Consider the following 14427-nt stretch of genomic DNA (forward strand, 5'->3'; position numbering starts at 1 on the left):
TATCAAAAATGCCATTAAGAGTTGATGAGAAAAAAATGCTTTATAAGAGGAGTTTGATAGAAAAAGGATTAAAGATGATACTTAAAAACTCTTACAAAGATTTAAGTACAACAATGCTGTTACGCAATTTCAATGTCGAACTTAACAAACATAGCAGCCTGCTCTGATTTTCTCTATTAATTTTCTCAACTTTCACAACACAGTACATATTTTGTTACAGATTCATAGGAACTGGCGTTCAGTAAACACTCTTCGGTTTCTTTTTTGCATTTAGCTTTGATAACTGAGAATGATGAAAAGAATGCAAGAAAGGGCTAGGACTTCATGCTTGGAGAGGAGACAAGTGCTGTTACATGAGGGCCTGTGATGGGGTTGCACCTTTATACATGCAGGGAACAAAAGGGGCTCATGGGGAGGATGGCAAAGGGCACTAGGGAGAAAGGAGGAATGGAGAGACTGCAGTCAGTCTTTTGTATTGGCAGAGACATTGTGGGGGCTGCACGCGCATTGCCTGAGTTGGCAACATCAAGCACCAAGAAAAAGCATGGCTCCTGAAGAAAAGTAAATGTAACAGTGCCTGGCATTCTTCTTTGCAGTGCTGTCTCGCTGTTCTCACACATAGAAAGCTGGCTGATAGGGGTTTTGTCAGGGTTTTTGTCAGGCTCTCGTGCAGTGAAATACTCTTTGGAGAACACATGCAAAACTTTTGGGTATCACCAGTCTTTGCAACTTCAAATCCGCAGACTCTCTCTGGAGTAAGGTGTAGGCCTGTACTGGCATCTCACACCAAGCATGGCATGCCAGTCAAGTGACATTTAGGGGAAAGATGGGACAGGTAGTAAGATGCCATCAGAAATTGCCCCTCCTACCTACATGGGAACGTAGGCAGGAAATTCTAGCTCTCTACCTGCACAGGTAGAGGAGGAGGGATGTCTTGCTGAACTGAGGATAGGCAATGCAGTTCACAGGAGAGTGGGGAGCAAGGCATGTTGGAAGCAGGTTGTAACAAGTAGTTTGACAACTGGCTGCAGTTTCAGTAGCTGCCTTGACTGAATTGGACTGACCTGTCTCCAGCAGAGCTTTGCTGCTTAGATCTTCTCCACCTTTCTTGATGTGGACAGGTAGCTTGACTGCTGAGATGTGCTTTTCTCTTTAATACAGTTTAAGCCTCTTTGAAATTCTTCAAAGAGTGTTTATTCAGCATTTCACAACATTCAGCTTGTGACTATCATTATAGGAATTTTTTCAGAAATGTGTACCAGAAATGTATAGAAGGATATCCTGCACTTCCACTTCTTCTGAGAGAGTGAGAGCATCAAAGACTGAGGATGGGTGCAGGGCAAGAGCGGCCCAAAGTTCTCAAATGCAGAATACAGGTGTGCTAGCAAGATATTCAGTGCATAATTTGTGAACTCACAGAGGGTCTATCTCTAGCATTTAGTCTAAGATGCCATCGTGGCACAGACCGCACAGGTTGGCTGAATGGCTGGTTAAGGTCAGTGGCTTGAGAAGTTGTTTTGCAGACTTGGAAGTGCAGAGACAACTGTGCAAGCAGATACAATTATGACATAGTTTGCCCATCAGTTTAATTACACTTGATTCAACTCTACATTTTTTTATAGAAACACTGGGAGTTAGATTCTGTGGGCACAGTGCACTTTGCATTGATTCAGTTGAGTCTAGACTTACAAATCACTGATCTAGACAGGCCTGTAGACAATTCCACAGCAGTGATAATTTCCATTTGCAGGCATGCATTAGAAAAGTAAAACTGTATTCTTGCTTTTGGGACAAACAATGTAATAAATGTAATAGAAATGAATTAACTCCATTTGAATGAACTAGGTAATAAAGAAGAATCTCATGCTTTAGCCAGCTCCTGAGGAGGTAATCATAAGCTTCTTCGATACTTTGAAGTGTGTAATAGCCTGGAAAGGTCCATGAACATTGAAGGATGCATAGTAAAAATGACTGACTACCTGACAAACGTTTTCCTAATCAATCTTTTCATTCATCATTTGGAATTACAGTTAGCAAATGAGAGCATCCATTTGTCAGAGTATTGTAAACCAGTGAAGAGAGGTGGGAACTGGGACTGTCACTGTTAAGTAGGGAGGGCAGCAGTGATGAAATTCAGTCTTTCATGTGTTCTGGAGCAGGAGACATCTCTTACCACTTTCCCACCCATCTGATTTTGTAGCTCCCAGGAATGCCAGTCATGACTTGCAATCCATTAATTGCCCTTCACTGTTAGTAAATGACCTTGTAGGAGTCACTCCATGCATTTCTTCACTTTTTGATGGACTTGTACATGTGAGCTTTCAGGTAGTGATCAAACATTGGAAGCAAGGTCCATTTTATTGCCACAGAAGGGATCTAGAAGGAACCAGGAGCACCGTTCATGACTGAGGGAGGGGGGAAAAAACATGTTGAGATTATCTTATCTTCTCTTTATATCATCTGACTTAACCTACATGAAATACAATTTTCAATAATGACGACATATATACACAGACATATACACTACATTTAAATACAATTTTCATGAACTAATTATGTAATAATATATCCTTGTTCAAATACATTGGTTGGCATGCAGGATGTTTGTGTGCTCTAATCTGATTTAATCTAACACATATTTGATACTAGTCATTGTGGTGTCATGGTAAGTGTTGGCATGCTGGAGGGAGACCTTTCAGATTTGAGAAGCACCACAGAAAAACAGTTTGAAGCTAAAAGGCTGATGTTAGAATGTGAAACAATTCTACATATAGATCCAAAGGACTGATATAATAGTTCAAAAAGCAAGATATGAAAAAATTCCATTTAGAAACACATCACTGCTATTGGCAGCTTCCCAGAGGTACATTAACATTGGTTTTCTTAAGAAGTAGGTGTAGGTTGGCCTCAAAGTCCACTCTGATGCTGGAGAGCAACTGAATCTGTGTAGTTCATCCATTTCACGCTGTGAGAAAAAGGGAGAAACCGTAGCACTGTCTGTTCTGTTCTTTGGAGTCTTTTACACCAAACTACAAATAGCACCTCCTCCCTTCTCACTCCCCCATCATTACATTTTCTGCGTGAGCTCTCTGCCAGCTCCACTCGGCTTGTTTTTCAGGATCTATATCCTGGAAAATGGCTTCAGTGTAACATTACTTTTCCTTTGGCAGCAGAGCCTGCTAACAAAGCCCTTCTGTCTCCACACCTGCAGGCATACACTCCCATCCCTACACTGCCCCGCTTCCTTTCCAGCTGGGCCAATACAACTATTTGAAGAGAGGGTGATGCTTTTTTATTCACGAACAGCTGGGTACTGCTGAAGAAGTGACTGGTGGACGGGAACTTCCTAAATCGGACCTGCTGTAAAGGAAAGGTTTGTGAAATCTCAGAGCACAGTTTGATGAGATTTCCCTTTCTGCAGCAGTGTCAGCTTCAGCAGCCTTCTGCTGGCTTCTCCATTCTCCCTAACCCTTCTTCACATGGCAGTAACAAAGGTACCGGTATAAGTATTTGTGTAACCATAGAGACCAAGAGGAGGGAGCAGATTATGGTAAAAAATAACTCGGGGAAAAGAAAGTTGTATTTTTAACCTGAATTTTTCCCCAGTCTGTTCACTGGATGGTCCCCAAGCGAATGTGCACTAACCCGCCTGTCAGGGCCATGCATAGGCAGAAACGAACAGTGGGCAAGTGTGGATTGTTTATTTGCTTTCAGCAGAAATGCTCCTCAGACTTCACCCTCGGAGAGCCTGGAATGTGTTTTACCTTACCTGATATTCACCACTTTCTGTCGAGTCTTGACTGGCAATGTAAGCTACCTCCCCAGATTGCTTCTGTAATCGATGGAAACTGAAAGGATGGTTCATCCCATCCTAAAGAAGGTGTTTAAGATGAAATGATTCACATCCTGGAGGGACACCTCTCAATCCATTAAACATAGAGGACCCTAAATAAGCAGCTTGGGTGTTTGGCCAGATGAGCTCTCCTGAATCTAAACTGTTACTGTTCCCTGCAGCTCTCAGCCAAAGGTGTGCATGATTTCTTACAGATCTCCAGTGCAGTTATTGCTGTTAACTAAAGTCACATTTCTCTCAAGAATGATGAAAGACATGCAGTCTTTCAAACTATTTCCACTGGTATGAATTTATCATGCTATAAACAGGTACTATATAAACCACCATCACTTGCTGTTTGTTTTTTTTTTGTTCAAAATTCAGCTGTTAAGGTCATCCTCCGTAAGCTTTTGTGCTCTTTGCAGCATCCACTTCAAGCCAATTCACAACTCTCTCACCCTAGCTATTTAAGTATGTGTTTTACCTACTAAAAAAGTGTTTCACAAAGAAAACAGAAGATTTTAAAGCTATTGTAAAGTTAAGACAATATGTCAGTGACAGGCAGAAAGACAAATCAAATAAATAGGCTTCCTTATACTTTGGCCTGTATAAGCACCGCATAGGCACATCATCCAACATGCATGTCCTGTGTCCCCATTACATGATGGGTATGACTTCATTTTGGTTAGGTGGTGGCACACCCTGGCGGCATGGCTTTGGGGACACAGGGACTTGGGGTGTTTCTGTAAGGTGGTGTGGGGCCTCCCTGCCTCAGACGCTAAGCACCATTGTCAGAGTTCATTACATAATCTGCAGCTCAAGTGCTTTTGAAGGAAATACCATTAAGATATTTAATTCTTGTAACTGGTATTTCTTTATCTTGTTTAGAAAATCAGTAAATCTTTAAAAAAAAACCCCAAACTCCCTAAAAAAACAAGCTATAGTCACAAACTAGTTAGCAGGGCTGCCTTTGCTTCTGCAAAATAGCAGTACCAAACTGTTCTCTTGGTGCCATCTGTAGCTGCTATGAGCTGCTCCAAAATTTAGCATCTGTGTTTGTACACACACCTTTTAACGATGATCTTTGCAGTTTACTAATGGCTAACCCTATTCTATTGAGAGGAAAGAGGGTATTGCAGTTAAAGCACATACTCCATGGATGGAGAACCTTTCCTGGAGGAGAACCTTGCCTGGATTCACATCATGGTATTACGTAATTAATTTAACCTTTTTCTGATTTCCTCACAATTTCCTGAGGCTGTTGGTGTACCTTACAGGTATTATGAGTCTTTCGTTGATACCTAGGAGGTCTGGAGCTTCTGGAAAGCAGGACTCCTGTAACTGTTGAGCTCTGTCCCATGGATATTCTGCCTATCCCGTTAGGAATGATCAGGGTGCTATCTTTATGGTTACTATTGACTGGCTTGGAGCAGATGCTCAGCATACTCCTGCCGGGCGTTAAGTACTGTTGTTAAGTGCCAGGTGTTAATAGCTCCAGAGAATAAACACATCCGTACATTCAGCTGCAGTTCCAGTAGAGTGAAAGGTCTGGAAAAAAACACTTGGTACTTTCCAAATGGGTAAGAATAACTAAAGGGGAAGTAACTCCTTCTCTTGTATCTATAAAAGCAATGTTTACTTCTGTACTCTGTAAATGTCTCTTTTCCCTTCTAGATTTTGGTGTTTCCCAGCTGGCAGATACTTAGTCCTCCTCAACTGTTACAAGGAAAATTAAACATCTTCCTTACCAGTTGTAGTTTGCTGAGTTACAGTCTGAAATCAGTACTCTGTATACTTTTAGCAAGCCAACTGTGGCGTAGTATCCAGAAGTAGCAACAAACCAAACTGGTATCAAGTAGGTGAATCCAGCTAAAAAAAATAGAAGATGTTAAGCTCTGTGTAGTACCCTCATCATTGTTTTAGCACCTCTGTGTAGGCCAATTTTTCAGAGGAATAATTTATGTCGTCCAATATTATGTGTATTTTAGTGCTCACTTAATGACGACCTAATATTTCAAACAAAATACAACTTCTGTAATGAGATACCTCGTTTCTGCCAGGATGTTATTAAGATACCTGCTACAGTTATCTAATGAGATTGACCTTCATTTCATAACAAATTGCTCTCCTCCTGAAACTATTTTTAATGGCCTTCTTGATTTATGCAAAGGGACCTATAGCGATAGCCTTCATTTGGGGAAATAAATGATTCAAATAATTATAAATCTTATGAAAATGACAAGTTACTTTAAAGTGGTACTCTATTTTTACCATGTTACGCACAGGTTGAGTGCAACATTGTGAAAGCCTCATGTGGCTTTGTTCTCCCTGCAAAGAACAAAATAAATTAGTTTAGTTCGTAACGGGTAGAAGATAAAAATCATGTAATTGCCAACACTTGAAGGTGTTTTAGCAGCTCGCAAGCTTTCAACTTGAGTGTATGTTACTCCCTGGTGTGCTATTTGCTGCCATCTACTGGACATTTCCCAAAATTTCAAGGAGACGATCAAATCGGGGCGCTCAAGAATTTCTGTTGTCCTGATATTCAAAGCAGTAATGCATGGGACTTCTGATATATATTTTAATGAGATTAATCCTTTTTTTAAAGGGTGATGAAGGAGAAAAAGAGGAATCAATGTTCTGAATATTTCTGCTGATTGTCTTAAAATTATTTAGTTGAAGCAGGATGTTTATAGCATTTCAGAGAGAAGATGACTAGGAGATAGATACAATTGGCATTATATTAATAATAGATGCTATGCTGTAGTTATTTTAGTCTGAAAAGCCTACTACCTTACTAGTATTATTTAATCCTCATCACATCCTCAGAAGTTTTCTTTTATTACATGGTACTGGTTTTATGGACTGACATCACATATCCACTGTGAGGCAAAAGATTTTCAGGCTTTGCATATGTATTTCCCATTGCAGGAAAAATAAGTGATATAAAATTGTATGACTAAATATTTTCTTAGTGCAGCTTATGCATTTCTCCCATATTTTCCATAGTTTCTGTAGACCTCGCTGCAAATGTCATGCTTGTAAATTCCTTTTCAAAAAGCCCAACACCAAGACTGTTCTGAATAAACAGTTTAACCAAAACATGATTTGAGTTGAAAGAATAAGATGCAAATTAAACTTTAAAGGAAAGGCTCACAAAAATAACAAGAACAACGTATTTCCTCAAAGACCATACATGTTCCCACATTAAGATAAAGAACTTTCAAGTCTGTATGTACAGCACCATCTGGTGACTTCTGCACAGCAGGTTCCCAAAGCAGGGATTTATGTACCTTGCCACATCATAGACAGTGACTCAGTCGATATCCCCCAGCAGACCTGCTCCTTATGTTCTCACTGCCAGATACAACTTCCTCACAAATGCAGAAATATGCTTTCATTCCTATTTCCAGGCTTTGGCTGTTGTCGTTATTTGTGCAGAGGAGCAGGAGGATTTGCTGGTGCTTGTGGCCTCCTCCTCCTCATGTCTTACTATATAGGCATGCTCTCATTTTATCCAGGAAGGGCTCCACAGGCAAAGCTCACTGTTTACAGTCCCAGTCATGGTGGTAGTCAGCAAGCACATAGATCATTATCTGGCACCTAGCCTTTCTTGGCTGCTGGTCTTCCTGCCTGGCTGAGACAGCAGTTCAGCCTGTGCCTTTCACTTCGGCTGCCCACTGTTCCAGTCTGTCCTCTGTTTTGCAGCTGTCCCATATAATGCCACATTCACTTTGCTACAGAACAAACACAGGAGAAATCTGTCTAGATTATCACTTTGCTGTAGGGTGTGGATGGTGTAGGGTGATGGTTGTTGGTGTTTACTTCCACAAAACCAATGAACAGGGTGATCCATTTGTAAGCATCATCCTTGGGTGCCTTAACTATTTGTGGATACATGGATTTTCAGCAGTCTTGTCACAGAAACAGTTAGACTCCAAGAGGTTTTAGTTTTCCTGTAAGCAACGAGCACATAAAAAGATTCAGAGCTTAATTCTCCAGTGCATTCATTACACCATAGTACCATTGATTTCAGTACAGTTCTATTTCATTTTAAACCCCAGGTGATTGACTGGAATATCATGTTTTTAACCCATAAATCCTCTATATTCCACACAACTCAGGCAATCACCTCAGCAGCTGTGGATCTCTGAATCACTTACATGAGTTGCCTTACCACTGAAGAAAATATGTCTCCTTTGTTTCAGTAGAATAACCCATGGACTTAACAAAAACATCATGTGTCTATGTCTAGATACAGCATATGAAATTCTTCCTCCAGCAGTAATCACACAAATGTTGCAGGAATGAAATGCCATTACTAAGGCTAATTTCATTTTTTTCAGGTAGCAGCTTTCTTTTAATTCATTAGAGAACAGTTTCTTATAATTTAGCACAGTGAACTGAGCTGGTTACAAAGTCAGTCAATATTGTAGGTGAGAAATAGTAAAGTGCCAGCAGTTAAATGATGACCTGCTCTGCTGAAGCAGACAGGTGTACCTATTTTAGCAGTAAGGGAAGGATGAGGATCAGAGATCACACATTTGCCAATGATATTGCATTGTATAAAATCTCCCTCCCACAGTGTCTAAGGTCCTTTGCTTTCTGATGAAACAACCTGGCATGACATATATGTCAGCTTGTATGGCTGTGAAGCCTGCAAGGAGGCTGTGAGGATATTTCAGAAGGGTAGAGAACTTGCTGAATGTTAAAATATAGCTTTATACTGAGATTTAATTTGGTAAGGGGTGAACCCCATTGTAAATACAGAAGCCAGTAGCTCTGTAAACCATTGAGGAAATCTATATTTCATCATTTGAAAGCTTGTATTTTCATCTTAATTTTCATTGATTTAATCCCTTGGGAACTTCTCTGTAGTGAAAGACATGGCATATATTAGTGTAGGCTTTTACAATATATTTATATATATGCAATAGGGAGAACATGTGCTATACTACTGTTATTGATTAATTTTGGCTAAAAAAGCAATAATAAAACCCAGTGAAAAGAGAGGCAAAAGATCAAATTTGGAAATTCCTAACTGTAATGACACAGTCCCTTTACAAGGACAGTCCTGACCATGCTGGATTTGTCCAATAAACCTTTGTTCTCTTTTCTCTTGTTGACAGTTGGGAGTACTAATGCTCCCAGTAACCTGAGTGGTACAAAGGGACAGTAATCCTGTTGCTCTTTTCTTGAGGGTAACAAGCATATCCTTTTACCCACACCTAATAGAAAATGGCAGGTCGGTGTTGAAGATAGATGCAGTTTACTGACCCTGTAAGGAACGCAGTGCCAGCCTGGTCAGGTTGCTTTTCTTACCCTTTCCCATTCTGAACAACCAGAACATTAGGACATGGCAATATTGATGTGGTACATGTGAAGCTTTCTGCTCACAGCAAGCATCCTGCTCACTGCAGATCCTTCGCTCACCTCACTTTGTGTGGTGTACTTGCTGAGGCAAATGGTTGCGGGGTGGCCAGCCGCTGAACCTTAGTACCTCCAACTGTGGGTCCTACCATAGGATAGCTTTGCCAGGGATCTGCTGCCTTTTTATTACGAGTTTCTAACTTCTGAGGTTTTATTGTTAAGTCATTTAAGTGTCATGGGGTTCCTAGGCTCATGGCCATGCTGTTTTACCATCTGATACACTCAGCACGTATGTAAGAATATGTTACAGCTGCTCCTTTCATATGTTTCATCTGCACACCATAAACTGGCCTGTGAGAGACTTTGAATCAGCATAGCTCTGTGGCCTTCAGTGGAGCTATCTTAATTTACATTCAGACCTCCACAGACAAAAGATGCACCGTTGTAAAATGCATGTCTCCGTCCAAAATGGAGCCTACTTGTGCATGCAAACTCCTGCCAAGCCAGAGATCTGCCATATGCAGAGGGACTCTCTGAGTCTGGAGTCCAGTGAGTTACACACTGAACTTGGGCATTTTTCCTGACTGCAATTGCAATTGATTTTTCAAATCAACAGGGAAAAGTAGTTCTGTCTTTGATGTAAAACAGCAGCATTTACCACAAGGAAGGCCTTTTCCAGAGATATAAAGCATTCCAGAGCCCAGCTATGTACTGCTCGGGTAAGCACTATGACTGTTTTGTGTTTCAGAGGGCTATGTGCAGTTACGGCCTTTATTCTTTAAGTAAGTGACCTATTTGAGTAGAGAGAAGAACTGTTCTGTATAAGGGCAGCTATTTTGAACTTACGATGTTTTGGAGAGGGGAGGAAATGCAGTGAAGGATAGAATTAGGTCACAACTTCAGGATGCCAAGATTTTTCTTTTGATTTGCTTATTGCTTTTGTAAAGCAGGCTCTCACATTTAACCACACTGGAAGGAATAATCTTTTCTCTGCACTCACTGGATCAAAGTACAAAGGAAATTCATTGAAATCATAAAAAAATTAATTTTCTACATTTCTATGTGAAAGTATGGCAATAAAGACAAACCAATCTTCTCAGCTATGTAATTAGCATTTATGATCAAGAGATAATAAACAATCAATCAAAATCAGTTAAAGCACTTTCAAAAGCAGTTAGAATCTCACTAAAATGGCTGAAATGCAGTGCAGTACAAGCACTCTGTGAGGAAGTCAGATTCAGGGCAGGAATAGCAATGGGATTGTTGATGATTAGTAGGATAAGAAGTAGGATTAGAAAGACCACTTTTAAAACCAAGGAGCTCAGTTCAGTCCAGACAATGTCCTGAGCCTACTGATTGTTCCCTGTAGAGAGCAAGCTTGAAATCTTCATTCCCTGTGCTATTTAGAACTAATAAATGCATCCAAATTAGAAACTAGTGAAATATTTTCATATCATACTCCTTATTAAGACACTTTGGGAAGTGTGGAAAGATAAAATTATTAAAAAGCAATCTTAATAACTGGATGACTGTATTAAATTTGCCTGCATCCAAAATGTGGCGTACAGTTTTGCTTTCAGGGATTGTGTGCACCCATGTCTCCAATTCTCTATCGTTGTGATCGTGTGCACATGTGTATGTGGGAGGGTGTGGGTGAATAGATAGTGCTTCGGAAATCTAGCCTACGTTGTGTGAAATAAGAAATTAGCAGTGACCTTGTGGCTAGTATTCAGATAGAATGTTTTGCTATTACATTATATCCCCTTTCAAAATTGCTGCAGATTTTGAGCACTTATCTAACTATATCCATGATAAGGCCCACTTCCCAGATGCGGTTAAAGCAAGCTGTTCTTCATACCTTTTCATGGCATAACATAAATTCACAGCCATACCGCTGTCTTCTCTTGGCAGTTTGGAGATGTAGGAAATATTGCAATCAGATGTTTCTAATTTAATTCAATCCCTCATTAATTTGATCTCTCCTTTAATTCAATCTCAGCCTCAGGACCTAAATCATTTGTATTAAAAATAACATAATGGCCACCCTTTCTTTTAATCAATGTTGACTGCTTTAGGCAGGTATTAGCAGATAATCTGATTACCAAATACGCAGTGAGTTGGCATTTAGTTAATAACTAAAAGGGAAGATTTGGAAAAGAATCAAAGGAGAAAAAATAAAAAGAGAAAGAGGAAAAAGAAAAGAGAAAAGAAGAGCTCCTTACAAAGACACACAATATTAAAGGAAATAATATGGAAAAGTTATTTTTGCCAGTGACTGTTATTGGTACAAGCCTCCAAGATGCACAGCTGGTGGTGTCAGCCATAGGCAACAGGCTCAGCCCAGCAGGGAGAGTATTGACAGAACTCCAAAAAGAATGAGGTCTGTGGTAAATCTAACATCATTTCCTCTTAGCCTTATTTAAACTTACTAATGGGATTTAAAGGTTAGATGCTTAGTGGTATAAGCTGGCATAGCTCCACTGAACTCTGGTTGCATCATTTGCAACCTTCTCTTTCTGACTGTAGGTAGACACCATTTGCCTGCCCAGTAGCCTTTTTATGGGAAAGCCACTCCTCTTGTTGTCCAGTGTATTGTCTGGGAAGAATGTACTACCTGGCAGGGTCCCGGGCCAGGGCAGGAGTCAGGGCTGGCAAGAAAACTTCTGATGCGCAGCTAAATCCAGGTCATACATGGAGAAGTGTGGAGCAGCTCTGCAATTGCTTCATACCAGCTTGTGGGGAAGCTACCCGTCAGGCTCACTGGCCAGTTCTCCGATCGTCCCTGGCTGACTTGTGTCACAAGGTCCACAGTTTCTGGAGACGGAGAACTGCCAGCTGTAGGGCTGCCAGATCTGGCAGTGCTTGACAGAGCCTGACAGGGACTTACTTTGAGGGGACTGTGCTGCATCTTTCTTGTTTTCTTACAAATACCATCTTGGGAATACATCTGAAGTAGGTAGTTTATTGTCCACTATCTTTTCTCGGCAAATTTGCAATACCGCTGTAACGACAGCCCTTCTGGTCAGCCAGTAGCTCCAGAGGAGACTTGTAGTGGTTATTTTCCACCTGCCTCCCCTGTGACTGCTCCCGATGCCTGAGTGATCAGGCTGAATGGAACCCATGGTCTGCTGCTTAGCAGATGGCATTTTTCCAGTATATCAGTATTGGAATGATACCCAGCACAGTATGAGGGATCCCAAGCTGTTAAAAAGTCTGCCTTTTGACTGAAGCAGAAGAAAGAGCCTTGCCAGTTTGCTGTTTTGCAAGTTACCCAATAGCAAAAAGAAAGTTTACACAGTGTCCTGACATGTTCCAATATGCCATTACTCTCTGCCTAAGTTCCCAGTGCTTTCACTGAAGCTCTATTCAGTGTATTTTACACTGATGTGGTGATGGAAGGTATCATACACCATCTCAGAAGGGACCACGCTCCTCTGGGGAGTAATATGAACTGTATGTGCTAATCACACAAGGGCCTTTGAAGCTTGCAGTAAAGACTGCTTAAAGTCATCAGCATAATAGTCTAGCAGATTTGGGACTTAAGAAACGCACAGACTGATGATACACACGTTTCTGATGGTGTGCCAAGGCAGTTGACCGCTGGACTCGTGTTCATGTTCATGAGGCTCATTCCCCATGACCTCCTTGTAAGAAAGGCTGCTCAGCAATGCTGGGGAACAGGGCTGGCCCAAGCAGGAGAAGTGCTCCAAGGCAGAGTTGTCTCCTGCAAAACAGAGGTATTGACACCGCACTGGGAGAAAGAAAAGGATGGTGCAGTGGCGGAGGACACTAGTCTCACTGTAGATATATATTGGAGCTGAAATGGATGTCAGAGCAGCTTGATCTGCTGCTCCAGTGGTATAGCTTTGAATTCCCTTCTTTTTAGAGGCAGTGTAATCTTGTTACTTTCTTGTTCGAGCAACTATTATTAAAATTGACAAAATTAATTTATAATTCTATAAAAATCATTCTGTGATAGATTTAATTGATGGAGGCTCCCACGTCTAAGTGGACAGCTGTGAGTCAGTGGTGAATAGCATGTAAATAGAAATACTGTAGGAAATGGTTTAGTTGAATGGGCCCTGGATTTTTGCATACTTTTCCCCTCAGATGGCTGGCTATGTCCTTAAACACATTCCTTTGCCATGCTGTGCATCAGTTCCTGAATCTGTGACATAGGAATTATGCAATCCTTGTAAAGTGCTTTAGGATCAGCACAGAACTCACATTGTATTTGTATTTTACTTTTGGTGAGTGGAGAAAAAGAAAACCCTTTCAGTTGTGGATAGAGAACAAAAATTCTGTAACAGGAACAAATTCTTTAGAGAAGACATACAACTGTGTCCAAGAACTAGTCTTAGTTCAGTGTTTCTGATTGCTGATTTGCAGGAAGAAGTGATTAATCACAAAGCGAAATCTGTTCAAGATTAGCATAAATTGCAGAAGGTTGTAAAAGACTCCAGATGGATTTGAATTATGTGAAAAAGCAGACAAAAACAGCAGAGAAAATTTTGAGTCGGATGAACACAGACTAATTCCTAATAAAAAAAATAAACTAAACAGTCTCATGTGAACATGCAGAATTTTCAAAAGTCAAGGCTTTATGCATGCAGGTGTCTGCCCAGGACAAGCAAATAGGGTGCTGATGGGCTGGAGGTGAAATATGGTCTGACATTTCTACAGAATACTGATACCCTTACTCCTAGTCCTTCAGTTCAAGCTATATCACCTCAAAAACATACAAACAAAAAATGTCTCACTCACAGCAATGAAAAGAGTAGGACTGTGTGCTGAAGTTTCTATGGAAGGAGGTGTTGAAGCCTTCAAGGTGATGATACACATGGGGAGAAATGCTTCCTGCCACAGGGAGATGATTTGAGTGGTTCACTGCTGCAAAAGGATCAGTGATGGTGAAGCTTTGGGTCTGGGTTTTATGAAGCAGTGGATGGTATTAAAACATTTATTACTAATGCCATTAAAAAATTTCTCATGTGGTATCCCAACATCATCTGACATCCTGTTGCTCCTTCTTGTTTGAAGCTGAAGTACACCCTTGTGTCCTGTGATTGCAGCTTTAGCAATAACTCCCGTACAAACACAAATACGTAAGCTGGAGTATTAATATGGCAGAGCATAAACCTTTTTTCCAGTAATATAAATGGAAAAAGTTTGGAAGGAGACTTTCTTCCCTGGGTAAGAGAAGCTGCATGACTGGCTTACAGGTT

This window comes from Buteo buteo, chromosome 13 (genome assembly GCF_964188355.1).
Source record: "Buteo buteo chromosome 13, bButBut1.hap1.1, whole genome shotgun sequence".
NCBI classification, from domain to species: Eukaryota; Metazoa; Chordata; class Aves; order Accipitriformes; family Accipitridae; genus Buteo; species Buteo buteo.